The following is a 15,611-nucleotide window of genomic DNA, read 5'->3' as shown; positions in this document are numbered from 1 at the left end:
GGGTTCCCTATCGGTGAATAGTGTCTTTTACAACTTTTCCTTCAAAAAAAAAAAAAAAAAAAAATAGAATTATAACATGAAAGAGCGTAAAGAATTACTACTACTCATTTCTGTCTTACTTTTCTTTTTTGTATTTTACTTGACAAGTTTAAAGCACATTTTAATATCACACATATTTTTAATTTAAAATCACAATATTAAAAAAATTTCATTTTATCCCTTAAAACTCAGTCAAACTAAAATACATTCCCTTGTCATAAAAAAGACTAAACACTTTTAGACTTGCTTTTCTTAAAGATTGATAAGAATTTGTCGGATTTATATTTCACCCCGCTTTAAAAATTTTTTTGTTCACTTTATTTATTTTTGGTCATAAAAATTTCAAATACAATTTAAACTCACAAATTTAAAATTTGGAAGACCAAAAAATGTATCAGTTTTTTTCTTCAAACCGATATTCATAATTAATCAAAATATTCTTATAAAAATTATAATCAAACATAATTCATATTCTTCACCATTATTTCCAACTTATCTAAAACTCCAAAAAAGTGAAAAATATTTAATTTTCATGGTGTCTTTTACAACTTTTCCTTCAAAAAAAAAAAAAAAAAAAAAGGAATTATAACATGAAAGAGAGTTAAGGGTTGTTTGGTAAAGCTGCCCTACTTTTCAAATTATCACATAATATATTGATATTATAATTCAAGATATATAAAACACTGGGATTAATTACTTTATCCATGAAATTTTTCACTTTTTTATGACCTTGTTCACTTTATTTACATTTGGTTATAAAAATTTCAAAAAATCATAACCTTTTTCACGAGATATCTCAAAATTAGTTTTGGGCTTGATTTTGTACTCTATTTGATGCAAGGTATAAAATTATTTTGAGATAAATTTATATCTTATATCAAATATAATATAAAAAATTAATTCTGAATATCCCAGATTATACCTAAACGACCCCTGATTGTATTGGGAAACAAAAAAGGAGAAAAGGGTGAAGTTTCCGTCACATACTGTATACAGATAACGTGGCCTATTCTGTGTCACATAATTATTTACGTAGCACAAATAACCACAGATCCACAACACTTTATCCAATTTCATTAGTCAAAAAATCTCTTCAAACCGACTAATCAAAATAATCAAATCCCCATAATAATAAAACTCCTCCATTCCCAAATCTCAACACACAAAAAAATGGCAAAAACCTCCATATTCTTCACCATTTTGTTCATCATCATCTCTGTATGCTCATCAAACCCGGATCCAAACCCAAACCCGAACCCGACCCAATCTCAGGCCCACAAAGAACTACTCACATACGGGTTTCCCATCGGCTTACTTCCCAAAAACATCAACAACTATGTCCTAAACACAACTTCAGGTCACTTCATTGTTTCTTTAAGTGACACGTGTCGAATCACCCTTCCACCAGACAACTACCTTGCAACATATTCCAAGAAAATTACAGGCAAAATTGTTGAGAATAAAATTGCTGAGCTTAATGGGATTAGTGTTAAGGCATTTTTTAAATGGTGGGGCATTACTGGTATTAGATCTAGTGGTGATAATTTGGTGTTTGAAGTTGGTATGGTTACTGCTAAATACCCTTCTAAGAATTTCAAGGAAAGTCCTGATTGTGAAGGGAAAAAGAAACATTCCTCTTTCTAAGGTATTTTTTGTATATTCTGTGTATATTCTATGTATATCATTGTCCTTTATTGCTTTTCTTGGTTAATTTTGAAGGCCATAGTAATTACTATGCTAATTTTGTTGACCCCTTTGATTTTTTTTTTTTTAAACTTTGTCATTCAAAAGATTGAAACTTTAGTATGTTTGGTAATTCTTTAATGTTGGTATGGTTATTGCTTAATACCCTTCTAAGAATTTCAATGAAAGCTCTGATTGTGAGGGGAAGAAGCATTCCTCTTCTTTAGGTAATTATCTAATTTTACTCTAGTAAAGTTTTTAACTTTTTGTATATTCTATGTATATTGTATGTATATTCTATGAATATGATTGTGTTTTGTTACTTTTCTTGGTTCATTTTGAAGGCTATAGTGATTGTTGTGCTCTTTATGTTAATTTTGTTGACCCCTTTGATTTTTTATTGTACTATAATGAAGTTGTTACCTTTTGTATATTCTATGAATATCATTGTGTTTTGTTACTTTTCTTGGTTGATTTTGAAGGCTGTAGTAATTATTTATGTGCTTTATGTTAATTTTGTTGACCCCTTTGGTTTGTTTTCAACTTTTGTATATTATGTATGAATATCATTGTCGTTTGTTGCTTTTCTTGGTCAATTTTGAAGGCAATGGTAATTATTAATCTTTGCTTTTCAGTCTAATAAAGTTGTTATCTTTTTGTATATTCTATGAATATGATTGTCATTTATGTATAAAGGTTATGTATATTCTATGTATATCCTATGTATATTCTAATGTACTCTAATAAAGTTGTTACCTTTATGTAAGTTTGTTGACCCCTTTAATTTTTTTTTTCCAGCTTTGTTATTCAAATGATTGAAACTTTAGTATGTTTAGTAACTCTTTAATGTTAACCTGCTCATTTACTCTCCATGAACGTAAATGCGTATGCCCTAAACTCCAGTTCTGGTCATTTCGTTGTTTCTTTAGGTGACACATGTCAAATCACCCTTCAACCAGACAACTACCTTGCTACATATTCCAAGAAAATTACAGGCAAAATTGTTGAGAATAAATTGCTGAGCTAAATGGGATTAGTGTTAGGGCATTTTTTAAGTGGGGCGTATTTACTAGTATTAGATCTAGTGGTGATAATTTGGTGTTTGAAGTTGTATGGTTACTGCTAAATATCCTCCTAAGAATTTCAATGAAAGCCCTGAATCTGAGCGGAAAAAGCATTCCTCTTCCTGAGGTACTTTTTAATCTATTTTTTAAACTCTAATAAAGTTGTCACCTTTTTGTATATTCTGTGAATTTTTTGTCATGTGGTGATGTTTATTGCTTTTTGGTCAATGTTGAAGGCTAGAGTAATTAATCCATTATGCACTTTCTGTTGATTCCCTTTCCTTTTTTTGGTTCTCTGAACTTCTTTAACAAACTCATGAGATTGAAACTTTAGTAGGAGTTTGGACATGAATTGAGTAATATTTGAAAAAAAAAATAAAAAAAATTAACATTTCAAGTTCGAAGTTGAAAAATGGTAGAGTATTTGGAAGTTTTGAATTTCTGTTTGGACATGCATTTTTCACTTGAAAAAAGCTGATGTTTCAATTGAAAACCTAGTTTGAAGAACTCATCTTCAAAAACTAACCAAAATATCATTCTTAGTTAAAACAAACGATGTTTTGAGGATATGTTTTTTAAAAAAGGGAAAAAAATTTCATGTCCAAGTGGGCCCTTTGTTTGGGAACTCTAATGTTAACCTTCTCATTTTGCTTTTTGTATGATAATTACAGGCTTGTTGAAGACCATAACTCCACAAGATTTTAATGGTTATTTTGGTGTAATATGATATTTAGTTTGTGTGTGGAAGTATTTCTTTCTTTCTGAACTTCATGTTCAGCCAAATAGTATCATGTGAAATGAAAGAGAAGAAATATTGGAGTTTCTGTTGGATGCTTTGGGTACTCTTCAACAGTGTAGTCGGCAGTATGATTATCGGCTTGAACTCTGTATATACTTTTAGTTGAACAATTTTGAAAACATATGTATGTATGCTAAGTTTGTGCCCTTAGTGACAAAGCAGTAGTGGATGTAGTGGTATATTTTTCTCCACCGACTTAGAATCTTGTATCTGTCTTTCCTCTTCCATGTAGGAGACACTACAATGTTTCTGAATGGAGTGGCAAATAATGATTCATCTGTTAGGTTCCCCTTTTTTAGCTTTATAGGGATGGTCAGATTTGTGCCTTTGGTTCTATCAGAACCCTGCAATCTCTATTGAAGAAATGATCAACTACACTAAAAAAAAAATCATGATTGTGCTACATGTAAAGGAAAAGCAGTGAAAAGGATAGAAGTGTGTTAAGCAGTAGCATTTAGCAGCAGTTCAGGGGTATATAATTATTAAAGGTCTGTCTTCTGGAAAAATTGAGTGGTCTTGTTGGTTGATCAGTCTGTAGAGGATATGGCGATTTTTGCAGTTCATCATCAACATCAATATCCTTACGGTATTTCCCATCCGAACCATGAACTTGATTAAATTAATTCAGCAGTGTGCCGTTAACTTTTTTTCCTGTTATATTCCTGGTCGACTTTGCATCAGACACAAATATCAAAATGACTAGTAACTGACTTATCATCATATCCTTTGTATGCCACATTAGTTTTACCCAATCCTGGCATACCGTTGATTGAAATGATATCTAGTTATGTTGGTCCACTGGTGGGCTTCCTAATTATCCAATTCATCTCCTAATTAAAATCTAAAAATTATTTGACTAGCGGTTGATGATGAGTTGATGTTTGGTTTGTTGGACTAGTTTTACAACAATGATGCTCCTATTATTAGGAATTTTCTCATGTAAATTGGGTAATTGGACTCTTCTTTGATAAGGTTAATCTTTTCTCTAGCATTGGAAAGTATTGAAGAACTTATCAATGAGGTATCAATTATTGTTCGAGACTTGGAAAAGTAATCACGGAATGAAGAGAGTACCAATGGAAAAAAACTGTGCAACTCTGGACTTGCTGAAAAAATATCAAAATCCTGAAAGGAGATTTCAAACATATTGACTTGGATTCCAGACTCATCTCAAGTCTGTTTCTCTACGAGTAATAGACCAATCTTCATTAATCTTCTACCCAGAACTTAGATAATTTGTTCAATTCCAAAGCTTATTCAGATGCTTTATAAAGAAAGAAGTTGGATGGTGAAACTGTGAAAGAAGACCTAGAATTCATAAGAACTCGGGAATGTTGAACAAGATTTGTATAAAGATCTACGCGCACGTGTTTTACAGTGTGGAATATGAGGCAAATGATGGCACTCTATTGCATCTTATAAACTCACTTCAGTGCCTTAGATAAGATCAAACTTATCAAAGAAGATGTCCTCCAATTTACTCAAGAGATTTGTAAAATACGGACCCCGTTGTTGTAATTTCTTCCAACAAACAAAAGAATAACTCATCCTCAACAACTGGTCAATTAATTTTAGGTTTTAAAGAAGAGATGAATTGGATAATTAGGAAGCTGACCAATGGATCAACAGATCTAGATATCATTTCAATCATTGGTAATTTTGGGTTTAGTTCAAACTACTTTAGTATACAAAGTATAATTATAAATTAATTCTTGTCATTTCGACATTTGTGCACGGTGCACAATCGACCAAAAATATAACACGAAAAGATGTTGCAGAAATTTTATAATCAGGTCACTGGTTTGGATGGAAATAGAGGGATATTGATGTTGGTGATAAGTTGCGAAAATCGCTATATCCTCTGCAAAGGCGAACCCGATACCATCGTAGGCCACAAGGAGCTAATCTAATATGTGTTCCCCATAGGGCTATTTCCCAAGAATGTCAGTGGGTATTTTCTAGACTCTAGTTCCAATGACCTTCCCCGGGTGACGAGTGTTGCATTACTCTTCCTCCGGACAACTACCTTGCTACCTGTTCCAAAAAATCACCTGTTAAATTATTGAGAACTGTATTGTTGAGCTTGATGGGATTAACATGAGCTTTATTTTAGTGGTGGGGTATTTCGGGTATTAGATCTAGTGGTGAAAATTTTGTGTTCGAGATTGCAATGGTTACTGCTGATTATCCCTCTTAGAATTTCGATAAAGTCACATCTTGAATCTCTTTTGTTGGAGTTGTCTTTGCACGGTAAATAGTTCTAGTGGGTTTTTTGGACTTTGTTAGCTCCTTAGAATACATATAGGATTTCACTGTGAAGGAGCTAACCATTTTTTTCTCACTGATGTAATTTTGACATCTACTGGATGCACTATTAGGGGTCGGTTGGTTTGTAAACAAGTTATGCCGTGATGATAATGTGGGGATTAAATAATCTCTCATTCTATTCCGAGATTTTTTTTCATCCCATGAGCGAAATGACCCCTTAATGGAATCTGTAATTTTACCTGATCCAAAAAAACGAAATTTCGATGAATGTCCTGAGTGGCAGGGGAAAAAGCATTCCTCTTCCTGAGGTATTTATTGATTTTACTCTATAATACTTACTTCTTGTATACGCTTGGAAATTTTGTCATGGAGTGACGTTCTCTTGCGTCAATATGATTGTCGTTTTGTTACTTTTTGGTAAATATTGAAGGCTATTATGTGTTATTTCTTAAGTTGTGGATCCCTTTGTTTTTCTTAAGATTGACATTTTTCTATATTTGGGAACTCTTTAATTTCAGCATCCTCATTTTGCCCTTTGTGTGGGAATGACATGATTATTGAAGACCACTGGATTCTAAGGTAGTTTTGGTGCGTTATAATATTTAGTTTGTTTGAAACAAAAAATTTATTTAGTTTGTGTGTTAATGTCTTTCTCTCTTTATGAACTCCGTGTTCGGTCAAATATTGTTATGAAAAATGAAAGAGAGGAAGTATTTGGTTTTTGTTGCAGAGGTCAGTGTTAGCGAAGGCGAAAAGTGCAAAAACACACTATGGTCCTTTGGGGCTTTAAGTGCAAAGCGCAAATAAAGCGAGGGCATTAAAGAAGAAAGGTGCAAATGAAGAAAACAATACTAAATTATGTGTCTAGTTAACAAATCTATGGACAAAAGAATTGAATTTATTTACAATAAAGTGGTTATTCATGTTATCCTTGCCAGTGAGTGGTCTTATTGGTTGATCAGTCTTACATGCTTTAATCATGTCAAGCACTGAATTTTGTACTCTTTTGGTTTTTACTAGCGTTGGTATTTAAATTTCAAGTTTTCAACTAAAGCTACTCAAACTGCTCAAATTTCTTTTATTCTTTTGCTTTAGTTTTTGATACAATTTCTTGTGTTGTCATAATGAGTGAGGAAGTTGGTGGAAAAAAGAATAAAGAAGGCACGGGTTGGTTTCATTTGCCTTAGTCTCTGTAGATAAATAGAGGCATGTTATGTTACACACACGAATACCACAAATTTATGGTTCGTTCAGAGTTTCAAAAGGATGTAACCTTTTCAAGTTGTATTTCTCTTGATAAGAAGGATCTTTAGAGTTTGGTGGGAGGCTGAGAGATCTCCCTTGTGAAAGGCCTTATGAAAAGTCTTAAAGAATACTATCTTTGTTACAGTTACCCGTTTAGAGGGTATATTTACCTAATACGTTTACTATGAATCGTTTTGAGATTTTTTTGGATCAAATTTGGCTTTTGAAACACCAGCTTTCGAGAAGCCATTCCCGATTAACGACTTCTTTTTTCACTCTGAGGTACTTATGTTCTTTTTTATTTGAAAATTCCTGTTCAGCACACTTTAATATTTCTCACTACTAGACTGCTCAAAAGCATTACACAACACTACCTTATTTCATCGTTGGGAGCTCTTGTTTCATGCATTTGGTCTTTCCAAAGTATTTGGACTACCGAGTAAAAGTTTTTGAAGTGCCCCTTTTTATTTGCATAATTTAAGATTTGGAGTTAGAACAACTTCTGGGGAGGAAAAAAGAAGAAAGGGAAATAAAGGACAGTGGACACTGGACAGAATCATGAAAGATAAGCAAAACTAAATTATGATTTCATGGATTTTGACTCGACTTTTTTCAGAAGTTGTTGACATCTCATGGTTCTTCGTTTGATTCTGTAAGTGTGATAGGTGACATCGGTGTTGTTTCTATCATTGAGTTGTTGGTTGCCTGTTTGTCATGATTGCTCCTTTATTTCTCAACTTAAGAAGCTGTACGCTCCAAGTGGTTACTAAATTATATGGTTATGATTCATGCACAGTGTAACTACCCCTTCCTCTCCCCTTGGGTCCAGCAAAAAAAGAAAAAAGTAAACAGAAAAATTAAAAGAAAAAGGGAAAAAAATAAAGGAACATTTACCATATCTAAATTCTTTACTTCTATTTCCGTTTGGTTCATTATTTATCTAAACTTTTTGGTGAAGTCTTGCTAGTAGAACTTGTTGATAAGCTTTTCGGTGAAGTCATCTTGAGTGTCTTTTATCCATCTCCTTCTCAGTGTTTCAACTTCCCTCTTACTTGTTGAGTGCTATCATTCTAGCTCTTTAGCAGTGTATTTCCCGTTGATGCATCATAGCCTTTGTGATGTTCTATCATAACAAACCGGTGGGTCAAACAGTCGGACCTGAATGGATTAAATTCCTCACTAGAGATTTGGGAAACGTGGAAATTTAGGGTTTGTTCAGACTTCAGAGCAAGAGAATTCTTAAGGTCACTGTTGTAATTTTTTCTCCAAAAAAGGAGAAGGGGGTTGATTTGGCTCTGTTCATGTGAAACATTTCCTTTTTCTTGAGGAAACTGGAAAACCTTCAAAAAGATTGGCTAGTGTAGATGGCGCAAATGTTATGTTGATCCAGTTTCTCCAACAAAGAAAACACGGAAGGCGTTACCTTTTATTTAGTGGTTTCTTCACTTCCCATCCTTTTGTTTCCACACACAGTCTCTCCTCCACCCCCCTCCCCCCTCTCTCTTTTTCTGTTGTTACCTTTCTCCTCCTTTTCCGTTGAGGCCCATTCTTCGTTGTGTCCCCTGCACCTCCAACTTTGAATTAATGGACTTAGTGGAAAACTTCTTTTCCCCTTTGTCCAAAGTCCAAAGAAGCCTTTTTAAATCTGGAAAGTAGAAAAAGGATAGTACAAAAGGAAACTAGAAAATATTGCAAGAAATAAGGTGGTATAGGTTGTGACAGGGAAAAATGATTAATATGCTCTCCCTGTTTCATGTAGCAAACACTAGCTTAGATACAGTTAATTGCAGTACTAGTTTCCTGGATTGTTATTGTTGGAATGTTGAAGTAAATGGTGCTGAACTTTGATGATGTACAGGACCCTCAGTCCGTTTTCGATTAAATTATTTGAAGTTAGGAGAAATGGGTGCAATCCTTGTCTGATCTTTGATAATGGGGATAATAAACATTGCAGATTAGTTGATGGTTCGACCATCTTTGTTGCTTATTTTGGTAAAGCATATTCTGTAGTGGTTGATGTATGCTTAGCAAGTTGGTATATTTTTATTTATGTTTTCCTTTTAGTTCAGTAAAAATAATGTGATTTTGGGAGTACATTTGGTGAAATGGTCGTTCTAATATGAGAAGTTAGGTACACAATTTTCTTATGGCATTACTTTCTTTATTGATTAAGCATATTATAGCTCATTACCTTGAATGCTAACTGCCTTATATTTTCTTTTCAGCCTGCAGGGCCTTTTTCAGCTGCTGCTTATGAAATAAGCTCAACAAAGTTGGGCATGATGGTGCTGATAAAACTCGCAAGTTCTCTTAGCATATTATCTTATCCGATTAACGATTTAGTAAATTACGCAAGCAGTTGCTAAGTGGTATTGTATATATTATCTTGAACGTTGTTAATGGCTACAGAGAGACTGTTGACTCTGTTCTTGTGTTGTATATTTGCTGCTGCTGTGATTGAGTTGTGACCATGGACATAGGACTTGTTTAATTGTAGACTTATTTGATTAACTTAACTGGGGAAAATTCATAATGGAAACAGCTTAAATCCCCTGTTTCCCATTCCTTCCACCCGTAACCAAAGGTTTCTGGTTCGAGCTCTGGAAATGGATCATTCTTTGGTAGCCAGGCCGAATGTAGATGGTCTAGTATGGGTTTAGATTGGATCCAGTAGCTTTGGCTTGGACCTGGTGTATGTTAAAAGTTAGTACTCATCGGTGTGATGTTGAATTTGATCAAGACAAATGAATGATCTACTTAGGAAATGCTTATGGTGTAGTCAGAATAACTTGCTTATATGGGGAATAATAAAGGTCTTAACCTCCCAAGTCCTAGCTATTCTATACGCCTCATTTTCTTCGTTGTTTTGACAATAGGATTTTTCGTTGCGGCTTGGCCATGATTATATTTTACTGGTTGGCCATAAAACAGAATTTAACTTAACAATCACTCACAAAAATCCAGAAACAACTTCAGTTTGTATTGTGGCCAAGCACAACTACAATTCCTAAATATGATTTTTTTCTCCTTGAAAACAAAAACTGTTTTTTTCAATACTCAAAGTTTCCAAGCGGGCCCTAAAGACGAATGCCATAAGTAGGTCAAAGGAATGTTAAACAACAACCATAAATTCAGTGTATTCTCACAAATGGGGTTGGGGAGAGTAGCGTGCACGTAAGACCTTACCCTTGTCTTGTGAAGATAGAAAGGTTGTTTCCGATAAATTCTCGACTTAGGGATTAAAAGAATTTTAAAAAAGAACTTAATATATTAGACTATAGTTAATCCTCCTCCTCAGCTAATATTACTGGGTTTGGAAAAGTATAGTTTGTAATTAATTAACTGAAAAACTTATTTTATACACCAATTAAATAACAATGAAGCAATCATTAGATCATGTATGATAATCAAAAGTGAAAGCCTTCCCTGAATTTATTTCATTATTATAAGGAAATAAAATCTGGACTTTTACTAATTTTCAGTCTCTGAACAGTCAATTAGTCAGCGCTCCATCTGTTTCATTTCACGTGAGATATTATTCCTTGAGAAGTCGAGGACTACATCTTTTCATATATTTTATTACCAAAAAAAGAAAGAAAAAGTGGAGTATAACATTTAAAAATATTAAATGTTGAAATATCGGTTAGCAACATAATTTACTATACAAATTCATATAATTCAACTTAAGAAGAAGAAATTGAAAACTTAGAGACTTTTTTGTTTCATCATATGCTGCCACCTAGCCTTCCTCACAAAGGATAAGATCCAACTAGCCAAATGAATACCTATAAGGATCCGTGGAAAAACTACACCCGACAACAATACATGCAATGATGTATGGAAAAAATTAGAAAGTGATAAAACAATCCGAAAACAATACATTCACAATTAGAAAATTGGATGTATGAAGAAAATTAGAAGAAACACAGCGAAAAAGTAATAAAATCACCTGAGAAAAATGCATTCACAATTAAAAAATTGAATGTATGGAAAAAACGAGTAAAATATATGGAAAAAATGAGCTTCTTCAATGGTCCTCACCTTAGTGAGATTGGCTTTTCTGTGATATGTGTAAGGTACTGTGGCATATACCATACTCGAAGAAATTTTTTCGGTGAACATTAGAATTGTGCTTGTGTATGCCACAGCGTTCCCTGTGACTTTTACAAAGGTACAAGCAAAAGCATGAGTATGGGGGCGAAGCAACAAGTGGTAGAGGTAGAAATTTCTCATTCAGTGAAAAAAAAAAAACCTTAGACTTGTTTTTATATTTGAGACTGCTTCATTTTTTGTATTGATTTTAGACTGACTTTATCTTCTCAAGTTAAGGATGGCGATTCTATTGTCTGGGTCACAATCTGTTGGATATTGTTGTATAAAATTTTATTTACTAATATGAAGATGTGAATAGTTCAATTCAAAACTATAAAATAGTTCTACGACAAAAAATAGGCAGTTTTTTTTTTTTTTTTTATAAAGTCTTTTACTTTTTCTATAAACTTCAATATGTCTGAGAAAAAAAAAAAAATAAATTCATAAAATTTGGCCTAAAGCAAAAGTTTTACTAGCCTCTCCTTGAGCCACGCCTATTGAAATATAACTATAATTGTTATATTAATTTATTTTTTCCTTCATGTGCAAAAAGGCGATTGTTTTTACTTTTATTTATATGTATTTTTTATTTTTTTTTTATATTTTTATTTGTATGATTATAACTTAAAATGAAATTTTAAAATAGAGAAAAATGAATCTTATTTGGATCCCTGACTTATTTGGACACTAGATGATTGAAGCCCGTGTTAGCACGAGCCCAACACAAAAAATAGTACCACACTTTTTTTTTTTAGTCTGTCTTAAAAAGGATGATATATTTTTATGTTTAGAATCATTTAACTTGAAACTTCCCCTTTTACCTTTAATAAAATGATTTAGATCTACACAAATATCTATGACTTATTTTAGACCGCAATTTTCAAAGATCTTTCTCTTCTTTTTTAAACTTCGTGTCTAGTTAAACTATGTCACATAAATTAGGACAGAGAGAGTACCTTTTAATAATATAATTATGAAATTTTTATTATAGAAAGTATTATAATTCAATTAATTGAATATATCAATAAATTATTTTACTTAGTCCGCTTCTCGCATATATGACTTTCCTGGTTTGGTTCTCCAATTGAAAGATTTGAAATCATCTTCTCCTACCGAGTTTCATGCCATCATCTCTTTCTACTCAATAACACTGAAAAGCACTTTCATGTGTTAGCATCTGTTGTAGTTTTAAATTTTTAAGTATAGATCAGTTTCATCATTTTAAGAAAATATGTGTATACGTTTCTTGACCATTTATATTTCGTCTTCTTGATAATATTCCTCATTATTGGTGTGAGATGTATGTGTCTAAACTTATACCCAACGGTATAAGTTTTAAATCTTTTGGTTTTATGACTTCTTTAGCGGTTTTCGAGTTCAATTTAAATCGTTATTTCTTTTTTCATGAATTTGTCTTCTTTAAATTTTATTTGTCATATTCTTTACCATTTTCTGAACTTATTATCATTATTTAAATGTCCTATTTTTTTTTTTGCAATTGTTTCCTAATTGTTCATGTGGACCCCACCTTAAATTTTTTAGTTTTTTATTTCCACTATTATAGAAGAGTGGATCCCACCTTAATTTTTATTTTTTTTTAATTTTAACTATATTAGAAGAGTGGGTGGACGACGATCCAACCCACTCTTCTAATATAGTAGAAATGTATGTATAGTTATAGTTATTTTAATCTTTTTATTTCGTATAGTGGAAAAAGGCGATCCTTTAAAGATAGCTTGGATCAGTTGTGGCTAAGGCAAACCGATTAGATTCTCTAAACAATCATTTGGACATGACAAGTGACATCATACATTTTGACATGACAAGTGACATCATACATTTTTTGCAATTGTCTCCTATTTCTTCATGTGGATCCCACGTTAATTTTATTTTTATTTTTGCAATTGTCTCCTAATGGTTCACGTAGATCCTGCCTTAATTTTTTTTATTTTAACTATATTTAACTATATTAGAAGAGTGGGTGGACGACAATTTTGGGAAAAATTTCTCAAAAACGAGGCAAAAGTCAAGATGCCTATCCAAAAAAAAAAAGGGAGTATACACTTAGTTTTTCCATAAATTGGCAAATGCTCGCAGAAGGTACAATCACATAGACAAGATAGTGGTAGATGGAAATACCAAAGAGGAACAAGTAGAGATTCAAGAGGAGATTCTAAATATTTATGAGAAGCTTTACACATAACCGGAACATTGGAGGCCATCTTTCATTATGGGAAGCACAATAATTGAATCAAATCCACTAAATGGAAAATCTAATCATGTTTTTCAAATGGAATAAAAACTCACATTGATTATTTTTAAGACTAACTTTTAGATGTTTGGTAACATAAAAATTGAATTTATTTTTTCCGGAAATTTCAACCTTCACATCTAGCAATGTCTGGCCCCAAGAATAGTCTTCGAAATCTAGCCCAAATTCTTTGTTGGGAATGCGAGCTGTACGGTTGATCTTTGAAGTTTTGCCTCTTTTTGATTTTTTAACACCTGAAGGGAAGGAAACAATTGTTTGGTGAGTTTACATAAATTCTCATAGTTAATTAACATGCGACATGGATTGAGTATACTAGTTGAAACAGATCTCAAATACTTATAATCAAGGCTGTAAATTCAAATTAAAACATCAATCTCCATGAACAAAGCTCGAAAACTTTAAATTTGAATATCCATAGTTCCATATAGAGATTTTTGATAATGAGATCAATTGATGTTTATATCTGCGTTACAACTTCAATTTGACTACGGTTGCACATCAATCACATCAAAAGCATCTAATTTCATTAATTAGTATACCAATTAGAGATCTCAAACATATAATCAATGCTATAAATTCAAATTAAAACATTAAACTACAATTAACAACACTCAAAAACTTCAAAACAATCATGAGAGTTGAATATCCATAGTTCTATATAAATATTTTGAAGTATATTCATACTAAAGTTCTATCTTCATGTTTTCTACTTATGAATATATTGTTATATCCCGTGGAGATGTCAAGAGGATATTCTAAATGGAAAGTTAGGGACAAGGTTATAAGAAAATTTTGTTAAGAATGCATGAGTTGCGTACGTTCATCCTTTTATTGGTATGGAGTATTACGGGCAAAATTGGGATAAGGAAAATTAATGGGAAGCAAAACTTTCATGAAATAATTGAATTGGCCAATTGTGTTCAAATGTGTTTATTTCATAAATGTTTGTGTATAAATATAATTCATGACTATGCAAGAACATCTTTCATAATTTAAAGAAAATTCTAGAAAATTGGAGAAAAATGGAGGAAAAAAAAGAAAAAGAAAAAAAGATGGCACACTCTACGTGCCTATATTTGTATATATATATGTGTGTGATGACACCACAAGGACAACTTATCATTCTTCATCCTTTTAGATGATTCAAATTTGATCAAGAAAATTATTTCTTTCAAGCTTTTCTACTACGTGGAAGGTCTCTCTGAATTTATTGGAACAAGAAAACCATCGTTCGGTGGAATAGGAGAGATTTCAATCTTTTCTTGCATGGGTTATGGACGTTTTGAGCATGTTGTAATGTGAAGAAATGGATGAAATTCATGAAGTTGAGGATGCCCAAATTCTTTGTAGATGGAATGAATCAAATTTACCTAGTATTTTGGTTGTTGTTGTGATGGATTCTATGATGTAAAATGAAGGTTTAATGATTTAAATGGAGTTGTAAATCGTGTGGGCTGTTTTGGAAGCTAATGTGGTTGTAATGTGATTTTTTGTATTGATGAAAATGATAATGCTAACGTATGGATTTGTCGATATAGTTTATAAATTTGGAAGAAGAAAATGTGTTATTAACATTGAAGGATTTCATAGTTAATTGTTTGGGTTGTTTTGAATATTGTATGGATTGCTTGGAATGTTCGACATCGGATTAATACTTGAACGTATAGTCAATGATGTTGGTTTGAATGCACGTAGCTTATTTGAATATAAATGAAATGTTGTAATGTGTAGAAAGGAATTATTAATGTTAGAATGCGTTTTCAATCACTTATGGAATTGTTAGTATGGTTGTTGGTATGGTTGTTGTTGATTTCTAGGTTGAACAAAGCTCGAATTTTTGTAAATCGGGTGTTACGGATCGGGATTCTAAGTGACTATGGCTAATGTTGGGTGTCTAATGACGTTATTGTAGATATCGAGACGTGAGTTTGGATTAGCGTAGGAGGCGAGATATGTAAAGCTACCCCTTCTTTTCTTTTGGCATGAGTTGTAATTCATCGAGTTTCGATAACTCCGCTTTAAATTCGAGCATGTTCTGCAGTTATAATTGTTTATTGATGTTAGTATCCATAATATGGTCATGCTACGGTCTTTATGTCTCACATGATTGGATTAGAATGTCGTATCGGTTTTGTTCTTCTATGTCTAG

General features: G+C 32.5%; 1 long non-coding RNA gene across 1 annotated transcript; it reads left to right on the top strand.

Annotated features, from left to right (window-relative positions):
* The first annotated feature begins 1,060 nt into the window (after window positions 1-1,060).
* On the top strand, window positions 1,061-9,523 carry LOC132031020 (uncharacterized). The gene is made up of 2 exons (XR_009408155.1): window positions 1,061-1,684; window positions 9,324-9,523. It is a non-coding gene; the product is annotated as an uncharacterized LOC132031020 (long non-coding RNA).
* The last annotated feature ends 6,088 nt before the right edge of the window (window positions 9,524-15,611 follow it).

The sequence above is a fragment of the Lycium ferocissimum genome, chromosome 9, assembly GCF_029784015.1.
Source record: "Lycium ferocissimum isolate CSIRO_LF1 chromosome 9, AGI_CSIRO_Lferr_CH_V1, whole genome shotgun sequence".
NCBI classification, from domain to species: domain Eukaryota; kingdom Viridiplantae; phylum Streptophyta; class Magnoliopsida; order Solanales; family Solanaceae; genus Lycium; species Lycium ferocissimum.
The sequence above is the reverse complement of the archived record's forward strand: the minus strand, read 5'-3'. Positions and strand labels throughout refer to the sequence as shown.